Consider the following 14737-nt stretch of genomic DNA (forward strand, 5'->3'; position numbering starts at 1 on the left):
AGTTCCAGAGAGGAAACATTTCACTGATCCCATAGTAAACACCATTTCTGATTAAAACACCTGAGTTTATAATGAAAGCTTTTTTAAAGTTGAAAAATATTTTCATTTTGAGTACAGCTTCTGCACAAAAGTCCACTTTCACAAGTGTCTACCAAATATTACAAAGCTATACAGCATATAAAATGTTACACTACAATTTGTCTTACAGAATATGCTGTGGGCTAGCAGGCCAGGGGTCAGAAAGCTCTATCATAAATTCTTTAGTAAGAGGGTAGCTATCAAGCAATAAGAGGCTAAGTGTCTGGGAAAAGAAAAAAGAAAACAAACAAGCAAAACCTCCCCCCAGAACCCCGCACCACCATACAGACTACTACTACCCACATCTTCAGAGAAGTCAGAAACCTTGTAAAGCATCGTCTTTGTTTACTCCTTGATGCCTAACGCCAGACAACAGGTTTAGAAAAAGGCACAGGGTGCGCCGAAGAAGCACGACATCTACAAAGTCAAACTTACAGAAGAAAAACTTAACAAACATAAACCACAAAAGTTTTCTTGTACTTTGTTTTCAGAAAGTCATGCATGTTTCATGAAACTTTCATGGAATTATATCAAAAATATATCACCACAATGGAAGCTATAATTTTTGATAGTCTTCCTCCACACTAGTAAATGTACTTCCATGCATGCACTTACCTACAATGCATATTGAAATAGATAATTTCTGTCAAACTCTGCTCAACAACAACAGATGCCACATGCATCTAACAACAACAATATGCACAGACCCACTTGGAGATGTTTCTGTTAACTCTTAAGCTCTGCTCTGAAAAAAGTTTACCTACCTATTTCAATCTCCCATGTTAAATATCAAACAAACAAACAAGTCCTTGATATTGCAAAGCCTATATATTGCAATTTCTGTTTGGCAGAATTTTGTAAAAGTTCTTCATTCTGGTGAGGGGGAGGGTTTGCCATCAGGCTATTGCTGAATAATTCTTGCTGCTGAACTCATTAAGTGACAGGAATTTTGCCTGGGATCACAGCTAACGTTTAAGCTACTAGATCAGCTGTCACAGACCTGACAAGGTATTTGGGGAATACAGAGCAAGTTTTACTCAAAAGACATTAAGATCTCACAACAGAACAATCCACGTAGGAACAAGGGGACAGTTTTGGTTTATGCAATTTACAAAGAAAATTCAGATTTAACCACTGTAACATCAGCTTTAAAATAAAAAGGCTTTCCATAGGACAGATGCCTGTTTAATAAAATAATGGCAAACAGAATCCCTTTCACATTTTGAAGTGTCTATTCTATCATAACACAGGTTCATGCATAACATCTATCAACATCATCTATTAGATGACCGCAGACATACATACAAATACTGCAGATTCATAAAAATGTCATCTAATCACTTCCTCCGCAGTTCTAATTATTATGATTTCCCATACCGCAACCTCAACTCGGTACATGGAAGCTATGGCTGCTTCTTTGTTTTCTGAAGTTCAAGTGAATAAAATTCTGCCTGAAGTCATAGCTGTCTTCTATCCAATGGGGGAGGTATTTACTTTAAGAGGACTGTGACTGACACAGTGTAAGGAAACTAGTTCTGCTATTCAAAAGAACTGAAGGCAGTTATGAGTAAACCATAGTGGCAATAAAACCGTTAGCATAAGGATGTACTTAAAAACATCAGAGATAGTACTTCTGCTTTTATAGGTAAAAAAAGATCAAATGATGTATGAAAATAGTCGGTACTTCAATGCGTTTATAAAAGCCTTTTATGAGTGTCAGGCAAGATGACAGAAATTAGAAAATACCTTCAGCCAAGTAAAACTATGCCTTCATTCACTGAAACTATAGTAACCATCTGCTTTTTGTTGCCTCTGTACTTTTACAATACTATCCAGAATTACGATGTTCAGAGAAAGTGAACATGGAGGGGAAAAAAGGATTATTTACAGCAGTTCTATAGTCCTCCTTTTACTTAGATGCTGTATTTAAATATTCTGGCTTCTTCAACAGCCTAGTAAAACTGGCTTTTGTAGGCTGAACACAAAAAGCAAACGGGAGAAAAATTCGGCATTTTTCCCACCTCAGCCAGAACACAGTGAAAAGAATGCAGTGTTTAAGCAAAGGCAGAGAGTAAGCTAATTATCAAGTACACAGCTGCTCACACCTGGCATAAAGCAAAGGAAAAAAAAAAATTACTATGAGTCATCAAATGCAGTTCCTAAATCTGGAAAACCCTTACAAAAATAAACTTCTACAAATAAGGGACTAGCTGTAGACAAAAATGCAATGCAGATAAAAAGATCATTATTTCAGAACGAAAAACTATTTACAGTTTGAAAGGAGGAAGTTTTTTTGGCAAGGCAACTACTAAATACGTCATCTGTTTTAAACAACTCCTCTTCTTGTGGTTTGCTGTGGCAGAATGAGTGAAGAGATCTTCTACCAAATCCTTTTATATATCAAATACTGAAAGGGGGTGGGAGGAAGTAATTTCTAACCAAATTAAGAAAATCTCTATTCCTCTCTTATCATCAGTACTTCTTTCCATATGCCTTCACCAACATACACAGAACTCCAGATATTCAAGTAAGAATTCAGCAGATACTCAAGACTGCACCGCAGGTCCCCGCACTGCATTGTGCCACTTGCACCAAGAATGATCCAGCAATTTTCCCAGTAGTTTAAGTTTTATGTCCTACTTTAAATAGGAAGGATAATCCTCACTTGCCAATTTTGCCGACACACAGGCATACAAACACACAATTGTTTGTGTTTTGGCAGAATAGCGCATCTATTTTGCAAAGTCCTTACTTGTATAATTTCTCATCCATTTTAGAAAGCAGCAAATGAGACTCTCTATTAGTGGCAAAACGAATTTGTAGTAAAAATACCTGTATTTTTGCTTCTTCACAGAACACATTGCCTGAAATTTTTGTTTTTCACCTTCGTTATTAAATTTATAGTTCCCCTTAGTTCTTTTGGGAGTCATTTCTTACAGTCACACATAGAGTCACAGCTAGTGTTGAAATTATATTATGGTGGCCTTAAATTTGAAGATACTTAAAGTAAAAGAGATAGGAGCAGAAAACTTAAAGCCAGGTGAGACTTTGGCGGGGGGGTTGCTGTTGGTTTTGTGGCCTTTTTTTATTTTGCGGGGGCGTGGGGGTGGGTGGTGGGTGTTTAACTAGTTGTCATAAGAGGTAACTAAGTTCTAAAACACCTACATAACCACTTATAAGAGCTGCTGCTGCCAATACATTCTCTTACTAAGACTCAGTAATCCAAAATTTAATTTCCTTCAACTCTCCTAATAGATATTTTTATCCAAAGTTCAAGCCATGAAATTAAAACTATTTCTGAGGAGAAATGCATCAGCTTCAAAACCCGACCCCATGCAACAGTTCCATTATAAGCTGCAAAATATCCCCAGAATGTGTTAGAAATGCCAGTGGAAAGTCCCCCTTATGCCCAAATCACCAGATCCCCTTTAAACTATTGCAAGCTTCATCTAGTTCATACTCCCACATTTCTTTCCTCCCAATAACAGTTACTAGAATGTTGCTTCAGGTTCATTTTAAAAGGAAGTCATTAGATTTACAATTAACATTCCAAGGTATTTCTTGTTTAACATTCTCCCATCGCTAATCATTTACCCAGTGACAAAGCAAGTTCAGTTGTTTTATAAGCATATAAATCTACGCATGATAAGTACGCAAGGAAAAACAAGCAAGATTCATAGGCTCACAAAATTTAGCATGTAAAGAGAAAAAGGTCGTATTTTATAGGAGGGTTGTCAAGTTTCCAACTGCCTTTCAAACTGGCCTTGTATTTCCAAATCTTGCATTTCCAATCAAAAGGCGTTCAGCTCAAAAGTTTCCTTTTGATACTTTCTTCCCTTGATGTCTGGACAGATTATCAGCAAGAAACGAGTTCCTTCTTTCCCTATTCTAAAAGGGTTTGGCTACACAGCATCCCGCTACAACAGAATTCCCAGAACAGACAGCAGGAGACTGGTGCTTACAGAGAAAGAAAAAAACAAAACCAACAACAACTACAACAACAAAGACAAACAAAACCCCAAAACAAACACACAAAAACCCACCAACAAAACAAGTAAACAAGAAAAGAAAAAAGGAAGGGGGGGGGGAAATAAATCGCATACAACATTAGAGAGCACTGCTACAGACGCTATCGGATTGATAAAAATAATTATTTACGCTCAATTGTAGCATAATTCTTACTTAATCTCTGCTGCACTTCACGATGTTTTCTTAGCAGGTTTAATCAAATTTTCCAGAATCTCATTAGATATTTAAATGATGACATGCACACTTAATTTGTTAAAAAGAAACAGACTGGATTAAGGTTTGCTTCGGCTCATTTGTTAAGCATTAAGTAATTAGATTTTCCTTGTTTTTAAAAAGGGGATAAACAGGTTGCTCATTTATGATCTAAAACCAAATCTGCCCCCCCACCACCACCACCTTTTACCCACCAAAACATTTCTTCTGAGTGGACACTAGGAGCTGACTGGTATCAAAAATGGATTACTTGTTAGTTTTTTGCAAGCTCGGCAATGGCATGAACACAAGCAGCTCCTTCTCTCCTGCTGATCGAAGAAGGCCAGGCCTGTCCCCATCACTCCTTCCCTACACAGCTGCAACTAGTGCCAGGCTCATCTTTAAAGACCAGAAAAGGGATAGAGGCACCTACTGTCCCCCAAGAATTTCCAAGCTTAGATTAAGATAAACACGGTAAAAAATAAAAAAGGGGGGTGGAGGTAAAAACATGATATATTCTTAATGAATTACACAACAGATCTAAATTTCATTGAAGAATAAAATCTAAAGAATCAGCATGCCAACAGCAGCAACAACATTAACCTCCCACACCTCTCATCAGCCTCAAGACTAGAAGAAACAACTATCATGTATGAAGACAAAGTGACTGCTACAGCCATGTAGCCATCAGTTTAAAATCTGATAGCAATGATGCACTTTCTTATTTACTCCAGAGTGCCCAAATCAACAGGGGATTCTGGTTAATACAGAATAGTAAGATAACTACAAAGAAGATGAAATCAAGTTAAGAAAGTAAGTTTACACAAACACACAAATAGTACCTGAAAAGGAAAAATTATATTTTACTTTGGCATCCTGTAGTGTTTGAACTCTCCTTTCCTAGGACCATCTGAGCTCATTTCACCTAGAAAATTCCCAGCAACCACAAAAATCTAAGACATTGGTGGTGTTCCTGATCTCTCTTGCCCAATTTTTGTGACACTGCAGGTTTTGCAGGTTGTGGTCTTTTGATTTATATAGCTTAAGTATGATAAACTGTGTTAGGAGCACTTTTAGACTTGTGATATAAAAGAAAGTGTATGGCGGATGTTCTCTGGACACTTGTGACCTAAATGTCTCTTACAAGGTTCCCAGCTATTGCGAGGAACTACAAGTGATTACACAGGCGATTCCTTCGTAATTCCCCTTTATTCAGTACTAAGGAGACCACACTGGGAGTATTGTATCCAGTTCTGTGCTCCTCAGTACAAGACACACATGGACAAACTGGACCGAGTCCAGCAAAGGGCCACAATGATGATTAAGCAATGGGAGTACCTGTCATACAAGGAGAGGCTGAGAGAGCTGGGATTGTTTAGCCCCAAGAAAAGAAGTCTCGGGGCATCTTTCATTTTGTATAAATATCTGATGAGAAGGAGTAAGGAAGATGGAGCTAAACTTCTCAGTATGATCCAGTGATGGGACAAGAGGTAATGGGCACAAATGCAAACCAAAGAAAAAAACTTTTTTACTGTAAGGTTGACTGAACGCAGGCTCCCCAGTCAGGCTGTAGAGTTTCTACCCTCATAGATATTAAAAATCTGACTGGACATCATTCTGGGCCACATGCTCTACTTGACCCTGCTTTGAGCAGGAGGGTTGGACTAGATACCCAGAGGTCCCTTCCAACTTCAACTACTGTACAATTCTATGATAAATTATCTTCTTAAAATATTAAACATAGCTGCTAGAATAAAAGGGAAAAATAGTAATCAGGTAAAGGATAATAAGCCTTTTTGCTCCTCATCAGAGCCCTGTTTTGATTATTGAATCACCAAGGCTCAGGGTGGGAGTTTTGAACATGTAACATTCCAGGTATTTAAAATACCATTCAATGCACACCTTTTTGACTTTCAAGCCAAACCTTTAGTATTGCATTAGACTCAGAAGATTGGTTGCTGCATAAAAAGCCAATTTTAAAAGGTACTGAGACCCTTTAAGGTATAGGCAAGCATTTAGCAGGGCTGTGAAGAATGTCCTAGACATCTAGCTTCTATTGATGACTACAAATCAAAAATCATTGCTATACTAACAAAAGTATATAAATTTATATAAATTTACACAGAATGGTAAAAGGTTTTTGGCTTTGCTTCCTTTCTCCCAATGATCCTAGAAGACATCCATTACATTAGGTCTAGCAAACACAAGTAAGATTAAGTTGGGACATCTATATAGCCCTACAAAATAAGGATACACTTAAAGTGACAAACCAAATTAAACAACAGGTATTTTTATTTTAAAGAGATAAGTAAGTCCAATTAACATTTTGTCCTCTTCCAGCACAATTACAAATCTGCATACAAAGAGCTCAGAAATTATCATTCCTGACTGTAAACTGGCTATCATGATTAACAAAATGCAACTTATCTCCAAAATGGTAGTTTTTCCATTCAGTTCGTTCTTAGAATGTACTACTACACACACACACCTCCCCCAAAAGAGAAAAAAGAAAGAAAAAAAAAAAGCATCACCTCCCTGATGAACTGACTTCACAGAGACAGCTGGAAGAAAGATGGATATACACTACGGGATCAAGTAAGGAATGGTGACATAAAGCCTAGAATTCAGAATACACAAATCGCACTGTATAATAAAAAGGCCAGTTGATCCTGGTTATAAGTTGATACACCCCAGATCATTCACAAAATACAGTGTTTAGAGACACTTTGCATGCCATGTGCTCATAGCATTTAATATTAAAAAGAGAGCCACAGAAAAATCTACAAGCCTATCACTCACATGGTAGAACTTTAGAGAGTATTTTTACAGACTTTAAGCTTGGAAAGGTTTACGCATTCACACTGTTTTATACTTCCTGAAAATGTTTACTGAAGTGGATATTTTCCATTACTGTTGCAACTCCTGTCACTTGAAACAGTACAATAACAGACACACTGAAGTGTCAGTATAGAGCCAGAAAGAAAACAAGACAAAGGTTAGAAAGAACATAGCCAATTTTGAAATCAGAAGACACCTGTACAAATACTTTTTTTTTGAGGAAAAAAACCCAAAACTTTTTCCAGTGAAGAATAACCTCACAAAAACATATAAATTAAACTGAAACAGACTAGATAAAAACAAGGAAGTTCAAATGCACTTATATTGCATAATAAAAGGATTGGTTTATTTGTTATCTACAGTGATTTTTTTCCTAAGACAACATTCACCAAAAGACAAATATTTAATATTACTCAAAAGCAACAGTCACTGTTTAAAGCTGTTCTGTAAGACCAACAACTCTGTTAACCAGCCAGTGTTTATAACAAAAACGTGCTTTTTATATCAGACAGTTTGTGCTAACTCTGCAACATTTACAGTTCAGTACACTCTGTACCGATGGTACTTGCCAGAAATTTAGCACTCCAAAAGCATTTTCCTATTTGTTAACTGTTTCTTTCAAAATAAAAGAACTAATCACAGTATTTTGAAATTCTCCTCCCAAATATTTAACAAGAAATTAATTTGCCTAACAAAAATACAAGGAAAGACTAATGTAAAGATAATAATAGCAAAATAATTTAAGCTATGTAAATCATATAGTGTAATGTTTTAGTTTTAATCCAGAACAACGTGAAACCAACCATTACCACATTACTTACAAGACTAAATCCAACAGAAATCCAAGAGTCAGTAGTAAAGGCTTCTTGTCTCTTCCCAACTCTATTTCAATTGACCAGATAACATCCAAAAGCCCCTTTATATTTTAATTCAGTAGTAGTACCCATTTTTTAAAATATTTAATAAATATTTAGGAAATGCTAAAATATTTAGTAACTTTAAGAGAGAAGGGTAGTTGATCTTACAGTTTAATGAAAGGACCAGGAACACAGGCACTCTCTCACATACAAGCACAAGACTGATGTTTAAAGTAGAAAAGCATGCATGGCATCACGAAAGAAACCTACATCCACAATAACAATCTACACACCTGCAGTGGCTGCGCTCTCTCTTCATACCTAGAAACTGTGCCGGAAACATGAGGACTTTCAACATTTGTGTGTAATTTCCAGATATTTGTCAGTCTACATAAATGACCACCACAAGCCAACCCTACAGCAGACCAGCAGAGTAACACATACACAAACAACACATCCTGGGTTCATTAGGTTTATTGTACACACATTGAACAGACTTTCTTTACTTGCACACGAAGTGCAAGATGCAGCAAATCTCTTACACACTCAAACCAATGTATGCGACACAAATTCATGCTGTCATGACAAATGGTGTCTCTTGAGGGAAAAGGTCACCAGGAACTAATGCCATCCATGCAATACACCCACTGTAGACAAAAACCAAACCAAATTATTGCAGCAGTATTTAAGAAGCATAAATACTAGGCAGCTCTGATCACCTGTTATCTTATCTCTCTGCCAGTTCTGGTATATGCAAAACAGATTCCTTTTGGCAGCAATGAAGGCAGGATCTCTGTTCCACATACATGCTGAAATACACCCAAACCCCAAAAGGGGACAAAAGGGTCTGAACTGAAGGTTCATTGTTTAAACTAATTCAAAGCCACACGTGGTGAGGGCTTCTGGTCCAGCTGAAACAAACCCCTGAATTTCATAGGGTGTGGACTACAGGACCTTCAACCCAGCTGCCTTGATCTACTGAACTGCTTTTATTTCACTGAATTACTTACTAACATAGATACCACCTCTGAAAAACTTCATCTACTTTCACAAAAATCCGATAATGTAATTTCTGCTTAAGATGACTGTGCCCTAGCAATTCTTCTGTGCCTCAGCCTCTTAACTTGGACACTGCACAGGGCAGTCAAATTCTTTGCAAAGCTTCCATTAAATAAACTGTTATTACATAAACATAGCTACATTTTCACGGTACATACATTTTTGAAAACTCCCGTTATACATTGGCCAGCTGCAAAACTGAACAGAAGCTACAACCAAAGTTATGGTAGATGGCATAAAGTTTTGTGAATCCAGAGTTTCTGTATGTTTTTATTTGGTTGCAAAATTTCCTATTTCTGACATACGATAGGGACGTACAACTGCAAATGCTTAACACGTTACAGTGACAGACTGAGACAATACTTACTAAGTGTTTTGCTACATATTGACAACCACCATAGCAAATAAAACTTGAGTCTTTGTATTCTGAGTGCACTCTGTATTCTTTTCTAATATATTTATGCAAAATATCTTAACTCCTTCAATTTTCTTCAAGCTCTATATATTCAAAGGCTTTTAAAAAGTTAGAGTTGATTGGATTTCAGGATTGTATTTTCCTTTTTTTTTTTTTCTTTTCTTTTGTATTTATAATCTCATCCCAGGTGTGGCATCAAATGTACACAGCGGGATATGTTCCTTAAGTATTACTTTGTAGAGGTCTTTGTCTCATCATCCAATATTCTTAATCACATGAGGATTAGCATGAAGATTTAGCTGGGAGTAGTGTGAGCAACAAAAAAGGCTACTGGATATCTGCTATTTTTAAACAATTCCACACCACCTCTCCTTTTCCCAATTTGCCCCTGCTACCAGAACACAGAAAGACAAGGTGAAGTGATAAGCAAGCAAGCTTTAGCTTTCATTTACCATTTGCATTGCCTACTTGTTTATCATTGCACATAAAAGCAATCATGGAGCAGAACTCCCTCCTCCTCAGTCTCACATCCTGGATACACATCCTGGATAACTTCACAAGTTATAGTGCTGAGGAAACTTAGATTGGGTGGCCGGGGGGAAAGGTTAAATACAAAACCAGGCACCTTGGCTTGGCTAAGGGACCTTCGAGTTCCTGGTTACAACCAGCTCGGCAGCTAAAAATCCCAAAGTAAGAGTAGCCACTAGTGTTGTCTAGTCTTAGAGCTATCTTCTGAAGAGTTTACAAACCACTGTAAATAGCCAGATGAGAGCTAATGTAAGGATGTAAGAGATTCAACATTCAGGTAGAATTTATCCATTCCATTAGGAAACCAGGATACAAATAATTCCATTCATAAGATAGGCAAACAAGGTGGCCTGAACTGGTTTATCTTCCCCCACAGATCTCAAAAGACAGGTGTTGGGAAAGTTGTCCCTTTGTATCACAGGTCCTACAAGTTACTGTTCTTAAACCACTGCTTAACGCACAATGCTGATACATACATTCACAGAAAGCCTTTTGACAAATTCTACAGATGACAAGAAAAATCATTTTTAGGATACAGTCATTCATCATAACAGGTTAGTTTAAATGTCTACCTGGGATTAAGCAGTCGCAACTCCACAAAATTCAGAAACTGCATTGTCAAGTGTAGTACGCAAACTCCAGAAAAGAAGAAATCGATCTGCTGACAACATAACTTCAAGCCAGAAGAGGAAAGAAAAACTATAGCTCTGACGCATGAACTAGCACTAGCACCAATTAACAGAAGTTTGTTCTGGCATGAAATTATGAGAGAGCATAATAGTACAAAAAAAAAATCTTATATGCAGATCTCTTAAAAAGGAATTAACAGAGCACTACTGCATAGTTACTACTAGTTATCATTTTGAATACATTAAAACCTTTACTTCCCCAGACCAATATTTAAAATAAACACGCAGCAGCAAACACACACAACCACTTCATTAAAGTGATTACATAAACTCTCAAAACAAGGCTTAATTTGAATTAATAGTAAAGATAAAATTCAATGTATAAGCAAGCCATACCAAAAGTATAAAGTTATAAAAAGAATTACGTGGGTTAATGATATCACATATCAAACACCTGATGATTTCATTAAACACAAATGCTCCACTTCTCATATGACATGATACATGACCAGCAGTTAATACCTGAAAAACCATATGGATATCAAGCTAACAAAAAACTAGTGAAAGTCTTAACAGTTGCAGGAGAGAGGCAGAGATTTTGCAAAGAGGCAGCAAAATTAGTATTTGAAACTACTACTGATATAGCCAAAGTATAAATGTCAGTACCAAATATGATTAGTTTCAATGAAGAGTTATTCCACTGTTTGGGAGAACAGCTAAAGAGTCACTTATGACACTGCCTTAGGTTACATATCTGTTATTTCTGCTTTAAAATGCTGTGGATTGTTCTCTTAAAATTTCTGTACTGTAAGCTGAGATCTGCTTTCCCCTAGCCACATTCCCAAGGGGAGATCCTCAGCCCATTAGTTACATAAACTACTTCTATAGTCTTACTCACCTCAGTAGGTCATCTAAATATATGCACCAAGATTTAAAAACTGCAGTGCAATCAAAGCACTTTTTCTAGAACAGAAGAGCTGACAATTTATAGGCTATTCAGTTTTGCATGCTTTTATCAGGCTAGTTAGTTGAAAGAAAATGCACACATAATTACTTAATCCCATTAAAACAAAGACAAATGACAGTACAAAACTACAGAGCTCAGCAGTTTGAGCAATGAAAGATTCTGAGCTAACATAATAATGAATCATGCAGCCTTATCAGTGTGCAGCTCCTTCCACACGCCTCTGTTATTTCAGCTAAATCAGCATCATGTTTCTTGTATGTACCATTCAGCTATATAAAATGGTATCCTTAATAATGAATAGCTACCATAGATTTTTCCAATGTATGAGTAATCTGAGGTCCCTACTCTTCCAGTGAAGTGATTACATGTCAATTGAACTAAGCAATTAAATTCAGATGAAAATACTAAAAAGTCAGTTGCTTCTTCCGATATTTGGGGAGGATAGGGGAGCGTAAGCAGGAGGCCTCAGAGCCAGTAAGTAGCAATTTGGGTTTGTTTTTTTCTTTTAATGATCTACCATGGCCCTCCTACAGATTTTGTATTTTGGCCAGTTTTGACTTCGGAAACTTATTTTTAACTCCTATTCAGTGCATTATGCTAACAGACAAAATGTAAAATGTACTCAGTTACTGAAGAGGCAAAGAAAAAGCAAACGAACATCTTTCCTAAAGGATATATAACACAGGTTTGCTGGCAAGTTTACTACTGGGGAATAAATAAATAAATCAATCTAAAATAATTGTAAAGCCACAGAGAGAACTGAAAACTGAACTCATGTCAATTCCAATTCAAAAGTTACTTCCTCAAAGACAGTAATGGGGTTTTTTTATACATATATATATATATTTAATGTGCCTATAAGCATTATGATCTTTTAGTTAGATTGTTAACACACAATAATCTGAGCACTTTAATTTGAGAAGTTGCTAAAACACAGGATCAGCCATACTAAAACCTGAGCATTTCTCTGTGGCACAAAGTTTAGACAGCTGTCCAGGACAGGACATGCAAGTAAACAATGAAGAGTGCCTGTGTGTAATATTTGCTCACCAATTACACACATTTTATGGACTTACTGAGAAACTTTCAGGACAAGGCCAGGCCATATACCAAATGGGAGGCATTAGCAATTTGAGTACCACAGTGTATTTCTTTTGAAACTAAGCAGCAACAGTCTTGCAGGCAAAACATTTTCCTTCCCACTTTCCATGCCTTAACTGTGGTTTACAACAAAAGAAATAATAATAAAAAAATAATGCTTACTACAATCTGGTTTGGTTTACAAAAAAGGCAGGGGACGGGACATGGACACGACTGAGCAATAATTCTACATACATCTGGGACAGCGAGTATCTGTCCAGAACTTACACGTTTCCACAGATAGCTTCTCCAGGTACAAAAAGAGTCTCTAGAGAGATCTCTGAAACACAATGCTGTTTATTACTCTCAGCTTTACCTCAGCTGCTTAGTAGCTCCTGAACAAATTATTTCTCAGAGAATGGGAAAAGGAACAGACAAGTGGGAACTCCTCCATTTGGACTGTAAAACTCTTCTGGGTATAAACTCTAGCTCTGAGTTTGTGCAGAGTCTAAGACAGAGGATCAGAGGACCTTACTCAAACTGTAAGCACCAACAAGCCAACAGAAAAGAAGCAGCCATGATGTTGACATCACTTCAGGATAACACTTCACTTTTTAGTGTCTCCTATTAAATAGCCCAGCATTTCACCTATCTCAGTCCTTTTTCACATTGCTGAATTACAACAATTCACCCCCAAATATACGGTTCCCCACACGAAGTTTACAGTGATGTTCAACGCAATATGTAACACAAAGGTGAAATGGCACAAAGGTTTAAATGGCTTTCAGGCTTAAAATTGAACTACGCTTCCTTCTCCCAGGAGGCAGAAGTTTATGAATCCCTTCTGTTTTTTTTTATTTGTTCTTCAGTGATTTTTACCATGAAAAGGAGTTAACTGTCTACACCAGCAGTTGAAGTTGCAGCATATATATTCTTTCCACTTATTACTGAAACAAACAAAGAAAGAAGAGCCACCTTGACTTTCCAGGTGTTAAATTAGCTGCATCTATTTCTTTTGCAACAATCAAAAAAAATATCTTTTTTTCATAATTGCTCTTACTATGTTGCAGCAATGAAAACCTTACTTTGCTTTTTAAAGAAAATCAGAATTGGACTACCAATTGAGGGCTGCTAAGGACGGCAACAGAATCCTTAAGTTATTTTTAACTTATTCAAAATATAACACTAGTACAAAATAAAAATAAAATGTTGTATTTCAATAAGCCAATTGCACATTAAAGCAAACCCATATAGCTTTTGTCAGAAACACACATTCCTCTTCATAAACAGCCTTTTAAAGTGGCAGAATTCCCAGGCACATTCAGGAATATTACTGGAAAGAGCAGGATTTTCAGTTAAGCCTTTCATCGGTCTATCCCAACCCAACATAGTCCAACATCATATCCACTGCTTATCCAGAGCAGAGAACATCAAATACAGAAGCCATACTTGCTTTGTAATCATACTGCTTATTACCATATTATCAGAATAACATCCTTTTCATACAGGAGAGACAAAAGAAATGACAGGGGAGACAAAAAAAAAAAACCCACACTTCCCCTCATTTGCTTTACAGAACAGATTCCAGTGAGTTTTGTTGACGTACGTTGCAAAATACTGCACAGAATAAATTTTATTCAACTCAGAAGGGGCCAAGAGATTTAATGTCCCTGCCCCAATTGGTTAACCAACTCTCCAGAACCATAAACACATAAGACTATAAGCCCTCCTGTTCCCTTTGTATACACAATAATAATTTTCCTACTTCCTATCTCTTTAGAGAGCATTGAAGGATACGTACGAAATTCTTAAAGCCATTCAAGTAAAAAAAACACTGCACAATGATACTTTCATCATCTACGATTTGAAGTTTCCCTTGGCTGTAAAAAAGGTATTACTCATGTTTCAGAAAAGACAGAGCAACTAGAATGTCATGGAACAAGTTGAACCATAAAAAAAATAAGTGTTTTCTTGAAAAAGAGGTATTTCTTTCCTGGAGTCCTGCTTAGAAACTGCCATACCTGACACCTTCTATTCTTCCTTCTAAGTTTATCTTTATAAACTC

The 14737-nt window shown here is 36.8% G+C and overlaps 1 protein-coding gene across 1 annotated transcript in view; it reads right to left on the reverse strand.

The window, feature by feature from the left end:
* The window catches only part of MED13L (mediator complex subunit 13L), a 206540-nt gene that overhangs the window by 161527 nt on the left and 30276 nt on the right, over positions 1-14737 (reverse strand). The window lies entirely within an intron of this gene.

The sequence above is a fragment of the Harpia harpyja genome, chromosome 9 (assembly GCF_026419915.1).
Source record: "Harpia harpyja isolate bHarHar1 chromosome 9, bHarHar1 primary haplotype, whole genome shotgun sequence".
NCBI lineage: Eukaryota > Metazoa > Chordata > Aves > Accipitriformes > Accipitridae > Harpia > Harpia harpyja.